Below are 19967 nucleotides of genomic sequence, written 5' to 3' on the forward strand. Positions count from 1 at the left end.
TGTTCAAATTTGAAGTGCAGTGAATAATTAACTCAAACTATCTGTTAGCACCTGGGAATAGCAGATGCTGTAAGTTTTTTTTGCATCACTTTCATTTACTCTCCAACTCACATGCCTGAATGTGAAGTGCAGTGATTCCTCAAAAATCTATCTGTTAGCACCTTGGACTATGAGATGCTGTAAGCTTCTCTTGCATCACTTTAATTTACTGTCAAGATGACATGCTAGGATGTGAAATGCAGTGATTAATTAAAAAAAATATCTGTTAGCACCTGGGAATAGCAGATGCTGTAAGTTTTTGTTGCATCACTTTACTTTAATCTGCAACTGACAAGCTTGTATGTGAAGTGTACAGATTAAATAGAAATATTTTAGTACCAGGGAATAGCAGGTGCTGTAAGATTGTATTGCATCCCTTTAATTTATGTTCAAGCTATCATGTTCAAATTTGAAGTGCAGTGAATAATTAACTCAAACTATCTGTTAGCACCTGGGAATAGCAGATGCTGTAAGTTTTTTTTGCATCACTTTCATTTACTCTCCAACTCACATGCCTGAATGTGAAGTGCAGTGATTCCTCAAAAATCTATCTGTTAGCACCTTGGACTACGAGATGCTGTAAGCTTCTCTTGCATCACTTTAATTTGCTTTCAAGATGACATGCTAGGATGTGAAGTGCAGTGATTAATTAAAAAAACTATCTGTTAGCACCTGGGAATACCAAATGCTGTAAGTTTTTGTTGCATCACTTTACTTTAATCTGCAACTGACAAGCTTGTATGTGAAGTGTACAGATTAAATAGAAATATTTTAGTACCAGGGAATAGCAGGTGCTGTAAGATTGTATTGCATCCCTTTAATTTATGTTCAAGCTATCATGTTCAAATTTGAAGTGCAGTGAATAATTAACTCAAACTATCTGTTAGCACCTGGGAATAGCAGATGCTGTAAGTTTTTTTTGCATCACTTTCATTTACTCTCCAACTCACATGCCTGAATGTGAAGTGCAGTGATTCCTCAAAAATCTATCTGTTAGCACCTTGGACTACGAGATGCTGTAAGCTTCTCTTGCATCACTTTAATTTACTTTCAAGATGACATGCTAGGATGTGAAGTGCAGTGATTAATTAAAAAAACTATCTGTTAGCACCTGGGAATAGCAAATGCTGTAAGTTTTTGTTGCATCACTTTACTTTAATCTGCAACTGACAAGCTTGTATGTGAAGTGTACAGATTAAATAGAAATATTTTAGTACCAGGGAATAGCAGGTGCTGTAAGATTGTATTGCATCCCTTTAATTTATGTTCAAGCTATCATGTTCAAATTTGAAGTGCAGTGAATAATTAACTCAAACTATCTGTTAGCACCTGGGAATAGCAGATGCTGTAAGTTTTTTTTGCATCACTTTCATTTACTCTCCAACTCACATGCCTGAATGTGAAGTGCAGTGATTCATCAAAAAACTATATGTTAGCACCTTGGACTACGAGATGCTGTAAGCTTCTCTTGCATCACTTTAATTTACTGTCAAGATGACATGCTAGGATGTGAAATGCAGTGATTAATTAAAAAAACTATCTGTTAGCACCTGGGAATAGCAGATGCTGTAAGTTTTTGTTGCATCACTTTACTTTAATCTGCAACTGACAAGCTTGTATGTGAAGTGTACAGATTAAATAGAAATATTTTAGTACCAGGGAATAGCAGGTGCTGTAAGATTGTATTGCATCCCTTTAATTTATGTTCAAGCTATCATGTTCAAATTTGAAGTGCAGTGAATAATTAGTGCCTCCGTATACCAGCTCCGTATTGTAAGCTTTTATTGCATCATTTAATTACATTCAAGATAACATTCTAGAATGTCAAGTGCAGGGATTAATAAAAAAAATTGTCAGATTGGTCTTTGATCATATTTGCTATGATTAGGCAATTTGAGTAAGTGTTTAAGGCTTACGGCCACACCATCTTGAGAACGCCCAATCTCATCTGACCTTGGAAGCTAAGCAAGTTTGGGCCTGAATAGTACTGAGGTGGGACCCTACCTAGGAATACCAGGTGCTGTAAGCTTTTCTTGCATCACTTTAATTTACTTTCAAGCTGACATGCTCAAATGTGAAGTGCAGTGATTAATAAAAAAAACTATCTGTTAGCACCTGGGAATAGCAGATGCTGTAAGTTTTTTTTGCATCACTTTCATTTACTCTCCAACTCACATGCCTGAATGTGAAGTGCAGTGATTCCTCAAAAATCTATCTGTTAGCACCTTGGACTACGAGATGCTGTAAGCTTCTCTTGCATCACTTTAATTTACTTTCAAGATGACATGCTAGGATGTGAAGTGCAGTGATTAATTAAAAAAACTATCTGTTAGCACCTGGGAATAGCAAATGCTGTAAGTTTTTGTTGCATCACTTTACTTTAATCTGCAACTGACAAGCTTGTATGTGAAGTGTACAGATTAAATAGAAATATTTTAGTACCAGGGAATAGCAGGTGCTGTAAGATTGTATTGCATCCCTTTAATTTATGTTCAAGCTATCATGTTCAAATTTGAAGTGCAGTGAATAATTAACTCAAACTATCTGTTAGCACCTGGGAATAGCAGATGCTGTAAGTTTTTTTTGCATCACTTTCATTTACTCTCCAACTCACATGCCTGAATGTGAAGTGCAGTGATTCATCAAAAAACTATATGTTAGCACCTTGGACTACGAGATGCTGTAAGCTTCTCTTGCATCACTTTAATTTACTGTCAAGATGACATGCTAGGATGTGAAATGCAGTGATTAATTAAAAAAACTATCTGTTAGCACCTGGGAATAGCAGATGCTGTAAGTTTTTGTTGCATCACTTTACTTTAATCTGCAACTGACAAGCTTGTATGTGAAGTGTACAGATTAAATAGAAATATTTTAGTACCAGGGAATAGCAGGTGCTGTAAGATTGTATTGCATCCCTTTAATTTATGTTCAAGCTATCATGTTCAAATTTGAAGTGCAGTGAATAATTAGTGCCTCCGTATACCAGCTCCGTATTGTAAGCTTTTATTGCATCATTTAATTACATTCAAGATAACATTCTAGAATGTCAAGTGCAGGGATTAATAAAAAAAATTGTCAGATTGGTCTTTGATCATATTTGCTATGATTAGGCAATTTGAGTAAGTGTTTAAGGCTTACGGCCACACCATCTTGAGAACGCCCAATCTCATCTGACCTTGGAAGCTAAGCAAGTTTGGGCCTGAATAGTACTGAGGTGGGACCCTACCTAGGAATACCAGGTGCTGTAAGCTTTTCTTGCATCACTTTAATTTACTTTCAAGCTGACATGCTCAAATGTGAAGTGCAGTGATTAATAAAAAAAACTATCTGTTAGCACCTGGGAATAGCAGATGCTGTAAGTTTTTTTTGCATCACTTTCATTTACTCTCCAACTCACATGCCTGAATGTGAAGTGCAGTGATTCCTCAAAAATCTATCTGTTAGCACCTTGGACTACGAGATGCTGTAAGCTTCTCTTGCATCACTTTAATTTACTTTCAAGATGACATGCTAGGATGTGAAGTGCAGTGATTAATTAAAAAAACTATCTGTTAGCACCTGGGAATAGCAAATGCTGTAAGTTTTTGTTGCATCACTTTACTTTAATCTGCAACTGACAAGCTTGTATGTGAAGTGTACAGATTAAATAGAAATATTTTAGTACCAGGGAATAGCAGGTGCTGTAAGATTGTATTGCATCCCTTTAATTTATGTTCAAGCTATCATGTTCAAATTTGAAGTGCAGTGAATAATTAGTGCCTCCGTATACCAGCTCCGTATTGTAAGCTTTTATTGCATCATTTAATTACATTCAAGATAACATTCTAGAATGTCAAGTGCAGGGATTAATAAAAAAAATTGTCAGATTGGTCTTTGATCATATTTGCTATGATTAGGCAATTTGAGTAAGTGTTTAAGGCTTACGGCCACACCATCTTGAGAACGCCCAATCTCATCTGACCTTGGAAGCTAAGCAAGTTTGGGCCTGAATAGTACTGAGGTGGGACCCTACCTAGGAATACCAGGTGCTGTAAGCTTTTCTTGCATCACTTTAATTTACTTTCAAGCTGACATGCTCAAATGTGAAGTGCAGTGATTAATAAAAAAAACTATCTGTTAGCACCTGGGAATAGCAGATGCTGTAAGTTTTTTTTGCATCACTTTCATTTACTCTCCAACTCACATGCCTGAATGTGAAGTGCAGTGATTCCTCAAAAATCTATCTGTTAGCACCTTGGACTACGAGATGCTGTAAGCTTCTCTTGCATCACTTTAATTTACTTTCAAGATGACATGCTAGGATGTGAAGTGCAGTGATTAATTAAAAAAACTATCTGTTAGCACCTGGGAATAGCAAATGCTGTAAGTTTTTGTTGCATCACTTTACTTTAATCTGCAACTGACAAGCTTGTATGTGAAGTGTACAGATTAAATAGAAATATTTTAGTACCAGGGAATAGCAGGTGCTGTAAGATTGTATTGCATCCCTTTAATTTATGTTCAAGCTATCATGTTCAAATTTGAAGTGCAGTGAATAATTAACTCAAATTATCTGTTAGCACCTGGGAATAGCAGATGCTGTAAGTTTTTTTTGCATCACTTTCATTTACTCTCCAACTCACATGCCTGAATGTGAAGTGCAGTGATTCATCAAAAAACTATATGTTAGCACCTTGGACTACGAGATGCTGTAAGCTTCTCTTGCATCACTTTAATTTACTGTCAAGATGACATGCTAGGATGTGAAATGCAGTGATTAATTAAAAAAACTATCTGTTAGCACCTGGGAATAGCAGATGCTGTAAATTTTTGTTGCATCACTTTACTTTAATCTGCAACTGACAAGCTTGTATGTGAAGTGTACAGATTAAATAGAAATATTTTAGTACCAGGGAATAGCAGGTGCTGTAAGATTGTATTGCATCCCTTTAATTTATGTTCAAGCTATCATGTTCAAATTTGAAGTGCAGTGAATAATTAACTCAAACTATCTGTTAGCACCTGGGAATAGCAGATGCTGTAAGTTTTTTTTGCATCACTTTCATTTACTCTCCAACTCACATGCCTGAATGTGAAGTGCAGTGATTCATCAAAAAACTATATGTTAGCACATTGGACTACTAGATGCTGTAAGCTTCTCTTGCATCACTTTAATTAACTATCAAGATGACATGCTAGGATGTGAAATGCAGTGATTAATTTAAAAAACTATCTGTTAGCACCTGGGAATAGCAGATGCTGTAAGTTTTTGTTGCATCACTTTACTTTAATCTGCAACTGACAAGCTTGTATGTGAAGTGTACAGATTAAATAGAAATATTTTAGTACCAGGGAATAGCAGGTGCTGTAAGATTGTTTGCATCCCTTTAATTTATGTTCAAGCTATCATGTTCAAATTTGAAGTGCAGTGAATAATTAGTGCCTCCGTATACCAGCTCCGTATTGTAAGCTTTTATTGCATCATTTAATTACATTCAAGATAACATTCTAGAATGTCAAGTGCAGGGATTAATAAAAAAAATTGTCAGATTGGTCTTTGATCATATTTGCTATGATTAGGCAATTTGAGTAAGTGTTTAAGGCTTACGGCCACACCAGCTTGAGAACGCCCAATCTCATCTGACCTTGGAAGCTAAGCAAGTTTGGGCCTGAATAGTAGTGAGGTGGGACCCTACCTAGGAATACCAGGTGCTGTAAGCTTTTCTTGCATCACTTTAATTTACTTTCAAGCTGACATGCTCAAATGTGAAGTGCAGTGATTAATAAAAAAAACTATCTGTTAGCACCTGGGAATAGCAGATGCTGTAAGTTTTTTTTGCATCACTTTCATTTACTCTCCAACTCACATGCCTGAATGTGAAGTGCAGTGATTCCTCAAAAATCTATCTGTTAGCACCTTGGACTACGAGATGCTGTAAGCTTCTCTTGCATCACTTTAATTTACTTTCAAGATGACATGCTAGGATGTGAAGTGCAGTGATTAATTAAAAAAACTATCTGTTAGCACCTGGGAATAGCAAATGCTGTAAGTTTTTGTTGCATCACTTTACTTTAATCTGCAACTGACAAGCTTGTATGTGAAGTGTACAGATTAAATAGAAATATTTTAGTACCAGGGAATAGCAGGTGCTGTAAGATTGTATTGCATCCCTTTAATTTATGTTCAAGCTATCATGTTCAAATTTGAAGTGCAGTGAATAATTAACTCAAATTATCTGTTAGCACCTGGGAATAGCAGATGCTGTAAGTTTTTTTTGCATCACTTTCATTTACTCTCCAACTCACATGCCTGAATGTGAAGTGCAGTGATTCATCAAAAAACTATATGTTAGCACCTTGGACTACGAGATGCTGTAAGCTTCTCTTGCATCACTTTAATTTACTGTCAAGATGACATGCTAGGATGTGAAATGCAGTGATTAATTAAAAAAACTATCTGTTAGCACCTGGGAATAGCAGATGCTGTAAATTTTTGTTGCATCACTTTACTTTAATCTGCAACTGACAAGCTTGTATGTGAAGTGTACAGATTAAATAGAAATATTTTAGTACCAGGGAATAGCAGGTGCTGTAAGATTGTATTGCATCCCTTTAATTTATGTTCAAGCTATCATGTTCAAATTTGAAGTGCAGTGAATAATTAACTCAAACTATCTGTTAGCACCTGGGAATAGCAGATGCTGTAAGTTTTTTTTGCATCACTTTCATTTACTCTCCAACTCACATGCCTGAATGTGAAGTGCAGTGATTCATCAAAAAACTATATGTTAGCACCTTGGACTACGAGATGCTGTAAGCTTCTCTTGCATCACTTTAATTTACTGTGAAGATGACATGCTAGGATGTGAAATGCAGTGATTAATTTAAAAAACTATCTGTTAGCACCTGGGAATAGCAGATGCTGTAAGTTTTTGTTGCATCACTTTACTTTAATCTGCAACTGACAAGCTTGTATGTGAAGTGTACAGATTAAATAGAAATATTTTAGTACCAGGGAATAGCAGGTGCTGTAAGATTGTTTGCATCCCTTTAATTTATGTTCAAGCTATCATGTTCAAATTTGAAGTGCAGTGAATAATTAGTGCCTCCGTATACCAGCTCCGTATTGTAAGCTTTTATTGCATCATTTAATTACATTCAAGATAACATTCTAGAATGTCAAGTGCAGGGATTAATAAAAAAAATTGTCAGATTGGTCTTTGATCATATTTGCTATGATTAGGCAATTTGAGTAAGTGTTTAAGGCTTACGGCCACACCAGCTTGAGAACGCCCAATCTCATCTGACCTTGGAAGCTAAGCAAGTTTGGGCCTGAATAGTAGTGAGGTGGGACCCTACCTAGGAATACCAGGTGCTGTAAGCTTTTCTTGCATCACTTTAATTTACTTTCAAGCTGACATGCTCAAATGTGAAGTGCAGTGATTAATAAAAAAAACTATCTGTTAGCACCTGGGAATAGCAGATGCTGTAAGTTTTTTTTGCATCACTTTCATTTACTCTCCAACTCACATGCCTGAATGTGAAGTGCAGTGATTCCTCAAAAATCTATCTGTTAGCACCTTGGACTACGAGATGCTGTAAGCTTCTCTTGCATCACTTTAATTTACTTTCAAGATGACATGCTAGGATGTGAAGTGCAGTGATTAATTAAAAAAACTATCTGTTAGCACCTGGGAATAGCAAATGCTGTAAGTTTTTGTTGCATCACTTTACTTTAATCTGCAACTGACAAGCTTGTATGTGAAGTGTACAGATTAAATAGAAATATTTTAGTACCAGGGAATAGCAGGTGCTGTAAGATTGTATTGCATCCCTTTAATTTATGTTCAAGCTATCATGTTCAAATTTGAAGTGCAGTGAATAATTAACTCAAACTATCTGTTAGCACCTGGGAATAGCAGATGCTGTAAGTTTTTTTTGCATCACTTTCATTTACTCTCCAACTCACATGCCTGAATGTGAAGTGCAGTGATTCATCAAAAAACTATATGTTAGCACCTTGGACTACGAGATGCTGTAAGCTTCTCTTGCATCACTTTAATTTACTGTGAAGATGACATGCTAGGATGTGAAATGCAGTGATTAATTAAAAAAACTATCTGTTAGCACCTGGGAATAGCAGATGCTGTAAGTTTTTGTTGCATCACTTTACTTTAATCTGCAACTGACAAGCTTGTATGTGAAGTGTACAGATTAAATAGAAATATTTTAGTACCTGGGAATAGCAGGTGCTGTAAGATTGTTTGCATCCCTTTAATTTATGTTCAAGCTATCATGTTCAAATTTGAAGTGCAGTGAATAATTAGTGCCTCCGTATACCAGCTCCGTATTGTAAGCTTTTATTGCATCATTTAATTACATTCAAGATAACATTCTAGAATGTCAAGTGCAGGGATTAATAAAAAAAATGGTCAGATTGGTCTTTGATCATATTTGCTATGATTAGGCAATTTGAGTAAGTGTTTAAGGCTTACGGCCACACCATCTTGAGAACGCCCAATCTCATCTGACCTTGGAAGCTAAGCAAGTTTGGGCCTGAATAGTACTGAGGTGGGACCCTACCTAGGAATACCAGGTGCTGTAAGCTTTTCTTGCATCACTTTAATTTACTTTCAAGCTGACATGCTCAAATGTGAAGTGCAGTGATTAATAAAAAAAACTATCTGTTAGCACCTGGGAATAGCAGATGCTGTAAGTTTTTTTTGCATCACTTTCATTTACTCTCCAACTCACATGCCTGAATGTGAAGTGCAGTGATTCCTCAAAAATCTATCTGTTAGCACCTTGGACTACGAGATGCTGTAAGCTTCTCTTGCATCACTTTAATTTACTTTCAAAATGACATGCTAGGATGTGAAGTGCAGTGATTAATTAAAAAAACTATCTGTTAGCACCTGGGTATAGCAAATGCTGTAAGTTTTTGTTGCATCACTTTACTTTAATCTGCAACTGACAAGCTTGTATGTGAAGTGTACAGATTAAATAGAAATATTTTAGTACCAGGGAATAGCAGGTGCTGTAAGATTGTATTGCATCCCTTTAATTTATGTTCAAGCTATCATGTTCAAATTTGAAGTGCAGTGAATAATTAACTCAAACTATCTGTTAGCACCTGGGAATAGCAGATGCTGTAAGTTTTTTTTGCATCACTTTCATTTACTCTCCAACTCACATGCCTGAATGTGAAGTGCAGTGATTCATCAAAAAACTATATGTTAGCACCTTGGACTACGAGATGCTGTAAGCTTCTCTTGCATCACTTTAATTTACTGTCAAGATGACATGCTAGGATGTGAAATGCAGTGATTAATTTAAAAAACTATCTGTTAGCACCTGGGAATAGCAGATGCTGTAAGTTTTTGTTGCATCACTTTACTTTAATCTGCAACTGACAAGCTTGTATGTGAAGTGTACAGATTAAATAGAAATATTTTAGTACCAGGGAATAGCAGGTGCTGTAAGATTGTATTGCATCCCTTTAATTTATGTTCAAGCTATCATGTTCAAATTTGAAGTGCAGTGAATAATTAACTCAAACTATCTGTTAGCACCTGGGAATAGCAGATGCTGTAAGTTTTTTTTGCATCACTTTCATTTACTCTCCAACTCACATGCCTGAATGTGAAGTGCAGTGATTCCTCAAAAATCTATCTGTTAGCACCTTGGACTATGAGATGCTGTAAGCTTCTCTTGCATCACTTTAATTTACTGTCAAGATGACATGCTACGATGTGAAATGCAGTGATTAATTAAAAAAAATATCTGTTAGCACCTGGGAATAGCAGATGCTGTAAGTTTTTGTTGCATCACTTTACTTTAATCTGCAACTGACAAGCTTGTATGTGAAGTGTACAGATTAAATAGAAATATTTTAGTACCAGGGAATAGCAGGTGCTGTAAGATTGTATTGCATCCCTTTAATTTATGTTCAAGCTATCATGTTCAAATTTGAAGTGCAGTGAATAATTAACTCAAACTATCTGTTAGCACCTGGGAATAGCAGATGCTGTAAGTTTTTTTTGCATCACTTTCATTTACTCTCCAACTCACATGCCTGAATGTGAAGTGCAGTGATTCCTCAAAAATCTATCTGTTAGCACCTTGGACTACGAGATGCTGTAAGCTTCTCTTGCATCACTTTAATTTGCTTTCAAGATGACATGCTAGGATGTGAAGTGCAGTGATTAATTAAAAAAACTATCTGTTAGCACCTGGGAATACCAAATGCTGTAAGTTTTTGTTGCATCACTTTACTTTAATCTGCAACTGACAAGCTTGTATGTGAAGTGTACAGATTAAATAGAAATATTTTAGTACCAGGGAATAGCAGGTGCTGTAAGATTGTATTGCATCCCTTTAATTTATGTTCAAGCTATCATGTTCAAATTTGAAGTGCAGTGAATAATTAACTCAAACTATCTGTTAGCACCTGGGAATAGCAGATGCTGTAAGTTTTTTTTGCATCACTTTCATTTACTCTCCAACTCACATGCCTGAATGTGAAGTGCAGTGATTCCTCAAAAATCTATCTGTTAGCACCTTGGACTACGAGATGCTGTAAGCTTCTCTTGCATCACTTTAATTTACTTTCAAGATGACATGCTAGGATGTGAAGTGCAGTGATTAATTAAAAAAACTATCTGTTAGCACCTGGGAATAGCAAATGCTGTAAGTTTTTGTTGCATCACTTTACTTTAATCTGCAACTGACAAGCTTGTATGTGAAGTGTACAGATTAAATAGAAATATTTTAGTACCAGGGAATAGCAGGTGCTGTAAGATTGTATTGCATCCCTTTAATTTATGTTCAAGCTATCATGTTCAAATTTGAAGTGCAGTGAATAATTAACTCAAACTATCTGTTAGCACCTGGGAATAGCAGATGCTGTAAGTTTTTTTTGCATCACTTTCATTTACTCTCCAACTCACATGCCTGAATGTGAAGTGCAGTGATTCATCAAAAAACTATATGTTAGCACCTTGGACTACGAGATGCTGTAAGCTTCTCTTGTATCACTTTAATTTACTGTGAAGATGACATGCTAGGACGTGAAATGCAGTGATTAATTAAAAAAACTATCTGTTAGCACCTGGGAATAGCAGATGCTGTAAGTTTTTGTTGCATCACTTTACTTTAATCTGCAACTGACAAGCTTGTATGTGAAGTGTACAGATTAAATAGAAATATTTTAGTACCAGGGAATAGCAGGTGCTGTAAGATTGTTTGCATCCCTTTAATTTATGTTCAAGCTATTATGTTCAAATTTGAAGTGCAGTGAATAATTAGTGCCTCCGTATACCAGCTCCGTATTGTAAGCTTTTATTGCATCATTTAATTACATTCAAGATAACATTCTAGAATGTCAAGTGCAGGGATTAATAAAAAAAATTGTCAGATTGGTCTTTGATCATATTTGCTATGATTAGGCAATTTGAGTAAGTGTTTAAGGCTTACGGCCACACCATCTTGAGAACGCCCAATCTCATCTGACCTTGGAAGCTAAGCAAGTTTGGGCCTGAATAGTACTGAGGTGGGACCCTACCTAGGAATACCAGGTGCTGTAAGCTTTTCTTGCATCACTTTAATTTACTTTCAAGCTGACATGCTCAAATGTGAAGTGCAGTGATTAATAAAAAAAACTATCTGTTAGCACCTGGGAATAGCAGATGCTGTAAGTTTTTTTTGCATCACTTTCATTTACTCTCCAACTCACATGCCTGAATGTGAAGTGCAGTGATTCCTCAAAAATCTATCTGTTAGCACCTTGGACTACGAGATGCTGTAAGCTTCTCTTGCATCACTTTAATTTACTTTCAAGATGACATGCTAGGATGTGAAGTGCAGTGATTAATTAAAAAAACTATCTGTTAGCACCTGGGAATAGCAAATGCTGTAAGTTTTTGTTGCATCACTTTACTTTAATCTGCAACTGACAAGCTTGTATGTGAAGTGTACAGATTAAATAGAAATATTTTAGTACCAGGGAATAGCAGGTGCTGTAAGATTGTATTGCATCCCTTTAATTTATGTTCAAGCTATCATGTTCAAATTTGAAGTGCAGTGAATAATTAACTCAAACTATCTGTTAGCACCTGGGAATAGCAGATGCTGTAAGTTTTTTTTGCATCACTTTCATTTACTCTCCAACTCACATGCCTGAATGTGAAGTGCAGTGATTCATCAAAAAACTATATGTTAGCACATTGGACTACGAGATGCTGTAAGCTTCTCTTGCATCACTTTAATTAACTGTCAAGATGACATGCTAGGATGTGAAATGCAGTGATTAATTTAAAAAACTATCTGTTAGCACCTGGGAATAGCAGATGCTGTAAGTTTTTGTTGCATCACTTTACTTTAATCTGCAACTGACAAGCTTGTATGTGAAGTGTACAGATTAAATAGAAATATTTTAGTACCAGGGAATAGCAGGTGCTGTAAGATTGTTTGCATCCCTTTAATTTATGTTCAAGCTATCATGTTCAAATTTGAAGTGCAGTGAATAATTAGTGCCTCTGTATACCAGCTCCGTATTGTAAGCTTTTATTGCATCATTTAATTACATTCAAGATAACATTCTAGAATGTCAAGTGCAGGGATTAATAAAAAAAATTGTCAGATTGGTCTTTGATCATATTTGCTATGATTAGGCAATTTGAGTAAGTGTTTAAGGCTTACGGCCACACCAGCTTGAGAACGCCCAATCTCATCTGACCTTGGAAGCTAAGCAAGTTTGGGCCTGAATAGTAGTGAGGTGGGACCCTACCTAGGAATACCAGGTGCTGTAAGCTTTTCTTGCATCACTTTAATTTACTTTCAAGCTGACATGCTCAAATGTGAAGTGCAGTGATTAATAAAAAAAACTATCTGTTAGCACCTGGGAATAGCAGATGCTGTAAGTTTTTTTTGCATCACTTTCATTTACTCTCCAACTCACATGCCTGAATGTGAAGTGCAGTGATTCCTCAAAAATCTATCTGTTAGCACCTTGGACTACGAGATGCTGTAAGCTTCTCTTGCATCACTTTAATTTGCTTTCAAGATGACATGCTAGGATGTGAAGTGCAGTGATTAATTAAAAAAACTATCTGTTAGCACCTGGGAATACCAAATGCTGTAAGTTTTTGTTGCATCACTTTACTTTAATCTGCAACTGACAAGCTTGTATGTGAAGTGTACAGATTAAATAGAAATATTTTAGTACCAGGGAATAGCAGGTGCTGTAAGATTGTATTGCATCCCTTTAATTTATGTTCAAGCTATCATGTTCAAATTTGAAGTGCAGTGAATAATTAACTCAAACTATCTGTTAGCACCTGGGAATAGCAGATGCTGTAAGTTTTTTTTGCATCACTTTCATTTACTCTCCAACTCACATGCCTGAATGTGAAGTGCAGTGATTCCTCAAAAATCTATCTGTTAGCACCTTGGACTACGAGATGCTGTAAGCTTCTCTTGCATCACTTTAATTTACTTTCAAGATGACATGCTAGGATGTGAAGTGCAGTGATTAATTAAAAAAACTATCTGTTAGCACCTGGGAATAGCAAATGCTGTAAGTTTTTGTTGCATCACTTTACTTTAATCTGCAACTGACAAGCTTGTATGTGAAGTGTACAGATTAAATAGAAATATTTTAGTACCAGGGAATAGCAGGTGCTGTAAGATTGTATTGCATCCCTTTAATTTATGTTCAAGCTATCATGTTCAAATTTGAAGTGCAGTGAATAATTAACTCAAACTATCTGTTAGCACCTGGGAATAGCAGATGCTGTAAGTTTTTTTTGCATCACTTTCATTTACTCTCCAACTCACATGCCTGAATGTGAAGTGCAGTGATTCATCAAAAAACTATATGTTAGCACCTTGGACTACGAGATGCTGTAAGCTTCTCTTGTATCACTTTAATTTACTGTGAAGATGACATGCTAGGACGTGAAATGCAGTGATTAATTAAAAAAACTATCTGTTAGCACCTGGGAATAGCAGATGCTGTAAGTTTTTGTTGCATCACTTTACTTTAATCTGCAACTGACAAGCTTGTATGTGAAGTGTACAGATTAAATAGAAATATTTTAGTACCAGGGAATAGCAGGTGCTGTAAGATTGTTTGCATCCCTTTAATTTATGTTCAAGCTATTATGTTCAAATTTGAAGTGCAGTGAATAATTAGTGCCTCCGTATACCAGCTCCGTATTGTAAGCTTTTATTGCATCATTTAATTACATTCAAGATAACATTCTAGAATGTCAAGTGCAGGGATTAATAAAAAAAATTGTCAGATTGGTCTTTGATCATATTTGCTATGATTAGGCAATTTGAGTAAGTGTTTAAGGCTTACGGCCACACCATCTTGAGAACGCCCAATCTCATCTGACCTTGGAAGCTAAGCAAGTTTGGGCCTGAATAGTACTGAGGTGGGACCCTACCTAGGAATACCAGGTGCTGTAAGCTTTTCTTGCATCACTTTAATTTACTTTCAAGCTGACATGCTCAAATGTGAAGTGCAGTGATTAATAAAAAAAACTATCTGTTAGCACCTGGGAATAGCAGATGCTGTAAGTTTTTTTTGCATCACTTTCATTTACTCTCCAACTCACATGCCTGAATGTGAAGTGCAGTGATTCCTCAAAAATCTATCTGTTAGCACCTTGGACTACGAGATGCTGTAAGCTTCTCTTGCATCACTTTAATTTACTTTCAAGATGACATGCTAGGATGTGAAGTGCAGTGATTAATTAAAAAAACTATCTGTTAGCACCTGGGAATAGCAAATGCTGTAAGTTTTTGTTGCATCACTTTACTTTAATCTGCAACTGACAAGCTTGTATGTGAAGTGTACAGATTAAATAGAAATATTTTAGTACCAGGGAATAGCAGGTGCTGTAAGATTGTATTGCATCCCTTTAATTTATGTTCAAGCTATCATGTTCAAATTTGAAGTGCAGTGAATAATTAACTCAAACTATCTGTTAGCACCTGGGAATAGCAGATGCTGTAAGTTTTTTTTGCATCACTTTCATTTACTCTCCAACTCACATGCCTGAATGTGAAGTGCAGTGATTCATCAAAAAACTATATGTTAGCACATTGGACTACGAGATGCTGTAAGCTTCTCTTGCATCACTTTAATTAACTGTCAAGATGACATGCTAGGATGTGAAATGCAGTGATTAATTTAAAAAACTATCTGTTAGCACCTGGGAATAGCAGATGCTGTAAGTTTTTGTTGCATCACTTTACTTTAATCTGCAACTGACAAGCTTGTATGTGAAGTGTACAGATTAAATAGAAATATTTTAGTACCAGGGAATAGCAGGTGCTGTAAGATTGTTTGCATCCCTTTAATTTATGTTCAAGCTATCATGTTCAAATTTGAAGTGCAGTGAATAATTAGTGCCTCTGTATACCAGCTCCGTATTGTAAGCTTTTATTGCATCATTTAATTACATTCAAGATAACATTCTAGAATGTCAAGTGCAGGGATTAATAAAAAAAATTGTCAGATTGGTCTTTGATCATATTTGCTATGATTAGGCAATTTGAGTAAGTGTTTAAGGCTTACGGCCACACCAGCTTGAGAACGCCCAATCTCATCTGACCTTGGAAGCTAAGCAAGTTTGGGCCTGAATAGTAGTGAGGTGGGACCCTACCTAGGAATACCAGGTGCTGTAAGCTTTTCTTGCATCACTTTAATTTACTTTCAAGCTGACATGCTCAAATGTGAAGTGCAGTGATTAATAAAAAAAACTATCTGTTAGCACCTGGGAATAGCAGATGCTGTAAGTTTTTTTTGCATCACTTTCATTTACTCTCCAACTCACATGCCTGAATGTGAAGTGCAGTGATTCCTCAAAAATCTATCTGTTAGCACCTTGGACTACGAGATGCTGTAAGCTTCTCTTGCATCACTTTAATTTACTTTCAAGATGACATGCTAGGATGTGAAGTGCAGTGATTAATTAAAAAAACTATCTGTTAGCACCTGGGAATAGCAAATGCTGTAAGTTTTTGTTGCATCACTTTACTTTAATCTGCAACTGACAAGCTTGTATGTGAAGTGTACAGATTAAATAGAAATATTTTAGTACCAGGGAATAGCAGGTGCTGTAAGATTGTATTGCATCCCTTTAATTTATGTTCAAGCTATCATGTTCAAATTTGAAGTGCAGTGAATAATTAACTCAAACTATCTGTTAGCACCTGGGAATAGCAGATGCTGTAAGTTTTTTTTGCATCACTTTCATTTACTCTCCAACTCACATGCCTGAATGTGAAGTGCAGTGATTCATCAAAAAACTATATGTTAGCACCTTGGACTACGAGATGCTGTAAGCTTCTCTTGTATCACTTTAATTTACTGTGAAGATGACATGCTAGGACGTGAAATGCAGTGATTAATTAAAAAAACTATCTGTTAGCACCTGGGAATAGCAGATGCTGTAAGTTTTTGTTGCATCACTTTACTTTAATCTGCAACTGACAAGCTTGTATGTGAAGTGTACAGATTAAATAGAAATATTTTAGTACCAGGGAATAGCAGGTGCTGTAAGATTGTTTGCATCCCTTTAATTTATGTTCAAGCTATTATGTTCAAATTTGAAGTGCAGTGAATAATTAGTGCCTCCGTATACCAGCTCCGTATTGTAAGCTTTTATTGCATCATTTAATTACATTCAAGATAACATTCTAGAATGTCAAGTGCAGGGATTAATAAAAAAAATTGTCAGATTGGTCTTTGATCATATTTGCTATGATTAGGCAATTTGAGTAAGTGTTTAAGGCTTACGGCCACACCATCTTGAGAACGCCCAATCTCATCTGACCTTGGAAGCTAAGCAAGTTTGGGCCTGAATAGTACTGAGGTGGGACCCTACCTAGGAATACCAGGTGCTGTAAGCTTTTCTTGCATCACTTTAATTTACTTTCAAGCTGACATGCTCAAATGTGAAGTGCAGTGATTAATAAAAAAAACTATCTGTTAGCACCTGGGAATAGCAGATGCTGTAAGTTTTTTTTGCATCACTTTCATTTACTCTCCAACTCACATGCCTGAATGTGAAGTGCAGTGATTCCTCAAAAATCTATCTGTTAGCACCTTGGACTACGAGATGCTGTAAGCTTCTCTTGCATCACTTTAATTTACTTTCAAGATGACATGCTAGGATGTGAAGTGCAGTGATTAATTAAAAAAACTATCTGTTAGCACCTGGGAATAGCAAATGCTGTAAGTTTTTGTTGCATCACTTTACTTTAATCTGCAACTGACAAGCTTGTATGTGAAGTGTACAGATTAAATAGAAATATTTTAGTACCAGGGAATAGCAGGTGCTGTAAGATTGTATTGCATCCCTTTAATTTATGTTCAAGCTATCATGTTCAAATTTGAAGTGCAGTGAATAATTAACTCAAACTATCTGTTAGCACCTGGGAATAGCAGATGCTGTAAGTTTTTTTTGCATCACTTTCATTTACTCTCCAACTCACATGCCTGAATGTGAAGTGCAGTGATTCATCAAAAAACTATATGTTAGCACATTGGACTACGAGATGCTGTAAGCTTCTCTTGCATCACTTTAATTAACTGTCAAGATGACATGCTAGGATGTGAAATGCAGTGATTAATTTAAAAAACTATCTGTTAGCACCTGGGAATAGCAGATGCTGTAAGTTTTTGTTGCATCACTTTACTTTAATCTGCAACTGACAAGCTTGTATGTGAAGTGTACAGATTAAATAGAAATATTTTAGTACCAGGGAATAGCAGGTGCTGTAAGATTGTTTGCATCCCTTTAATTTATGTTCAAGCTATCATGTTCAAATTTGAAGTGCAGTGAATAATTAGTGCCTCTGTATACCAGCTCCGTATTGTAAGCTTTTATTGCATCATTTAATTACATTCAAGATAACATTCTAGAATGTCAAGTGCAGGGATTAATAAAAAAAATTGTCAGATTGGTCTTTGATCATATTTGCTATGATTAGGCAATTTGAGTAAGTGTTTAAGGCTTACGGCCACACCAGCTTGAGAACGCCCAATCTCATCTGACCTTGGAAGCTAAGCAAGTTTGGGCCTGAATAGTAGTGAGGTGGGACCCTACCTAGGAATACCAGGTGCTGTAAGCTTTTCTTGCATCACTTTAATTTACTTTCAAGCTGACATGCTCAAATGTGAAGTGCAGTGATTAATAAAAAAAACTATCTGTTAGCACCTGGGAATAGCAGATGCTGTAAGTTTTTTTTGCATCACTTTCATTTACTCTCCAACTCACATGCCTGAATGTGAAGTGCAGTGATTCCTCAAAAATCTATCTGTTAGCACCTTGGACTACGAGATGCTGTAAGCTTCTCTTGCATCACTTTAATTTACTTTCAAGATGACATGCTAGGATGTGAAGTGCAGTGATTAATTAAAAAAACTATCTGTTAGCACCTGGGAATAGCAAATGCTGTAAGTTTTTGTTGCATCACTTTACTTTAATCTGCAACTGACAAGCTTGTATGTGAAGTGTACAGATTAAATAGAAATATTTTAGTACCAGGGAATAGCAGGTGCTGTAAGATTGTATTGCATCCCTTTAATTTATGTTCAAGCTATCATGTTCAAATTTGAAGTGCAGTGAATAATTAACTCAAACTATCTGTTAGCACCTGGGAATAGCAGATGCTGTAAGTTTTTTTTGCATCACTTTCATTTACTCTCCAACTCACATGCCTGAATGTGAAGTGCAGTGATTCATCAAAAAACTATATGTTAGCACCTTGGACTACGAGATGCTGTAAGCTTCTCTTGCATCACTTTAATTTACTGTCAAGATGACATGCTAGGATGTGAAATGCAGTGATTAATTAAAAAAACTATCTGTTAGCACCTGGGAATAGCAGATGCTGTAAGTTTTTGTTGCATCACTTTACTTTAATCTGCAACTGACAAGCTTGTATGTGAAGTGTACAGATTAAATAGAAATATTTTAGAACCAGGGAATAGCAGGTGCTGTAAGATTGTATTGCATCCCTTTAATTTATGTTCAAGCTATCATGTTCAAATTTGAAGTGCAGTGAATAATTAACTCAAACTATCTGTTAGCACCTGGGAATAGCAGATGCTGTAAGTTTTTTTTGCATCACTTTCATTTACTCTCCAACTCACATGCCTGAATGTGAAGTGCAGTGATTCATCAAAAAACTATATGTTAGCACATTGGACTACGAGATGCTGTAAGCTTCTCTTGCATCACTTTAATTAACTGTCAAGATGACATGCTAGGATGTGAAATGCAGTGATTAATTAAAAAAACTATCTGTTAGCACCTGGGAATAGCAGATGCTGTAAGTTTTTGTTGCATCACTTTACTTTAATCTGCAACTGACAAGCTTGTATGTGAAGTGTACAGATTAAATAGAAATATTTTAGTACCAGGGAATAGCAGGTGCTGTAAGATTGTTTGCATCCCTTTAATTTATGTTCAAGCTATCATGTTCAAATTTGAAGTGCAGTGAATAATTAGTGCCTCCGTATACCAGCTCCGTATTGTAAGCTTTTATTGCATCATTTAATTACATTCAAGATAACATTCTAGAATGTCAAGTGCAGGGATTAATAAAAAAAATTGTCAGATTGGTCTTTGATCATATTTGCTATGATTAGGCAATTTGAGTACGTGTTTAAGGCTTACGGCCACACCAGCTTGAGAACGCCCAATCTCATCTGACCTTGGAAGCTAAGCAAGTTTGGGCCTGAATAGTACTGAGGTGGGACCCTACCTAGGAATACCAGGTGCTGTAAGCTTTTCTTGCATCACTTTAATTTACTTTCAAGCTGACATGCTCAAATGTGAAGTGCAGTGATTAATAAAAAAAACTATCTGTTAGCACCTGGGAATAGCAGATGCTGTAAGTTTTTTTTGCATCACTTCCATTTACTC

The 19967-nt window shown here is 36.1% G+C and overlaps 13 pseudogenes; all 13 read left to right on the forward strand.

Moving 5' to 3' along the window:
- The first annotated feature begins 1949 nt into the window (after positions 1-1949).
- LOC145647526 (5S ribosomal RNA) lies at positions 1950-2068 on the forward strand (annotated as a pseudogene).
- A 1106-nt stretch (positions 2069-3174) lies between these two features.
- LOC145647527 (5S ribosomal RNA) lies at positions 3175-3293 on the forward strand (annotated as a pseudogene).
- Positions 3294-3960: 667 nt separating this feature from the next.
- Positions 3961-4079, forward strand: LOC145647528 (5S ribosomal RNA; annotated as a pseudogene).
- A 1544-nt stretch (positions 4080-5623) lies between these two features.
- LOC145648428 (5S ribosomal RNA) lies at positions 5624-5742 on the forward strand (annotated as a pseudogene).
- Positions 5743-7286: 1544 nt separating this feature from the next.
- Positions 7287-7405, forward strand: LOC145648429 (5S ribosomal RNA; annotated as a pseudogene).
- A 1105-nt stretch (positions 7406-8510) lies between these two features.
- On the forward strand, positions 8511-8629 carry LOC145647530 (5S ribosomal RNA; annotated as a pseudogene).
- A 2861-nt stretch (positions 8630-11490) lies between these two features.
- Positions 11491-11609, forward strand: LOC145647531 (5S ribosomal RNA; annotated as a pseudogene).
- Positions 11610-12714: 1105 nt separating this feature from the next.
- LOC145648431 (5S ribosomal RNA) lies at positions 12715-12833 on the forward strand (annotated as a pseudogene).
- A 1544-nt stretch (positions 12834-14377) lies between these two features.
- Positions 14378-14496, forward strand: LOC145647532 (5S ribosomal RNA; annotated as a pseudogene).
- A 1105-nt stretch (positions 14497-15601) lies between these two features.
- On the forward strand, positions 15602-15720 carry LOC145648432 (5S ribosomal RNA; annotated as a pseudogene).
- A 1105-nt stretch (positions 15721-16825) lies between these two features.
- On the forward strand, positions 16826-16944 carry LOC145647533 (5S ribosomal RNA; annotated as a pseudogene).
- Positions 16945-18049: 1105 nt separating this feature from the next.
- On the forward strand, positions 18050-18168 carry LOC145648433 (5S ribosomal RNA; annotated as a pseudogene).
- A 1544-nt stretch (positions 18169-19712) lies between these two features.
- Positions 19713-19831, forward strand: LOC145644460 (5S ribosomal RNA; annotated as a pseudogene).
- The last annotated feature ends 136 nt before the right edge of the window (positions 19832-19967 follow it).

Source organism: Electrophorus electricus, chromosome 13 (genome assembly GCF_041902795.1).
Source record: "Electrophorus electricus isolate QZ-2024a chromosome 13, ASM4190279v1, whole genome shotgun sequence".
NCBI classification, from domain to species: Eukaryota; Metazoa; Chordata; class Actinopteri; order Gymnotiformes; family Gymnotidae; genus Electrophorus; species Electrophorus electricus.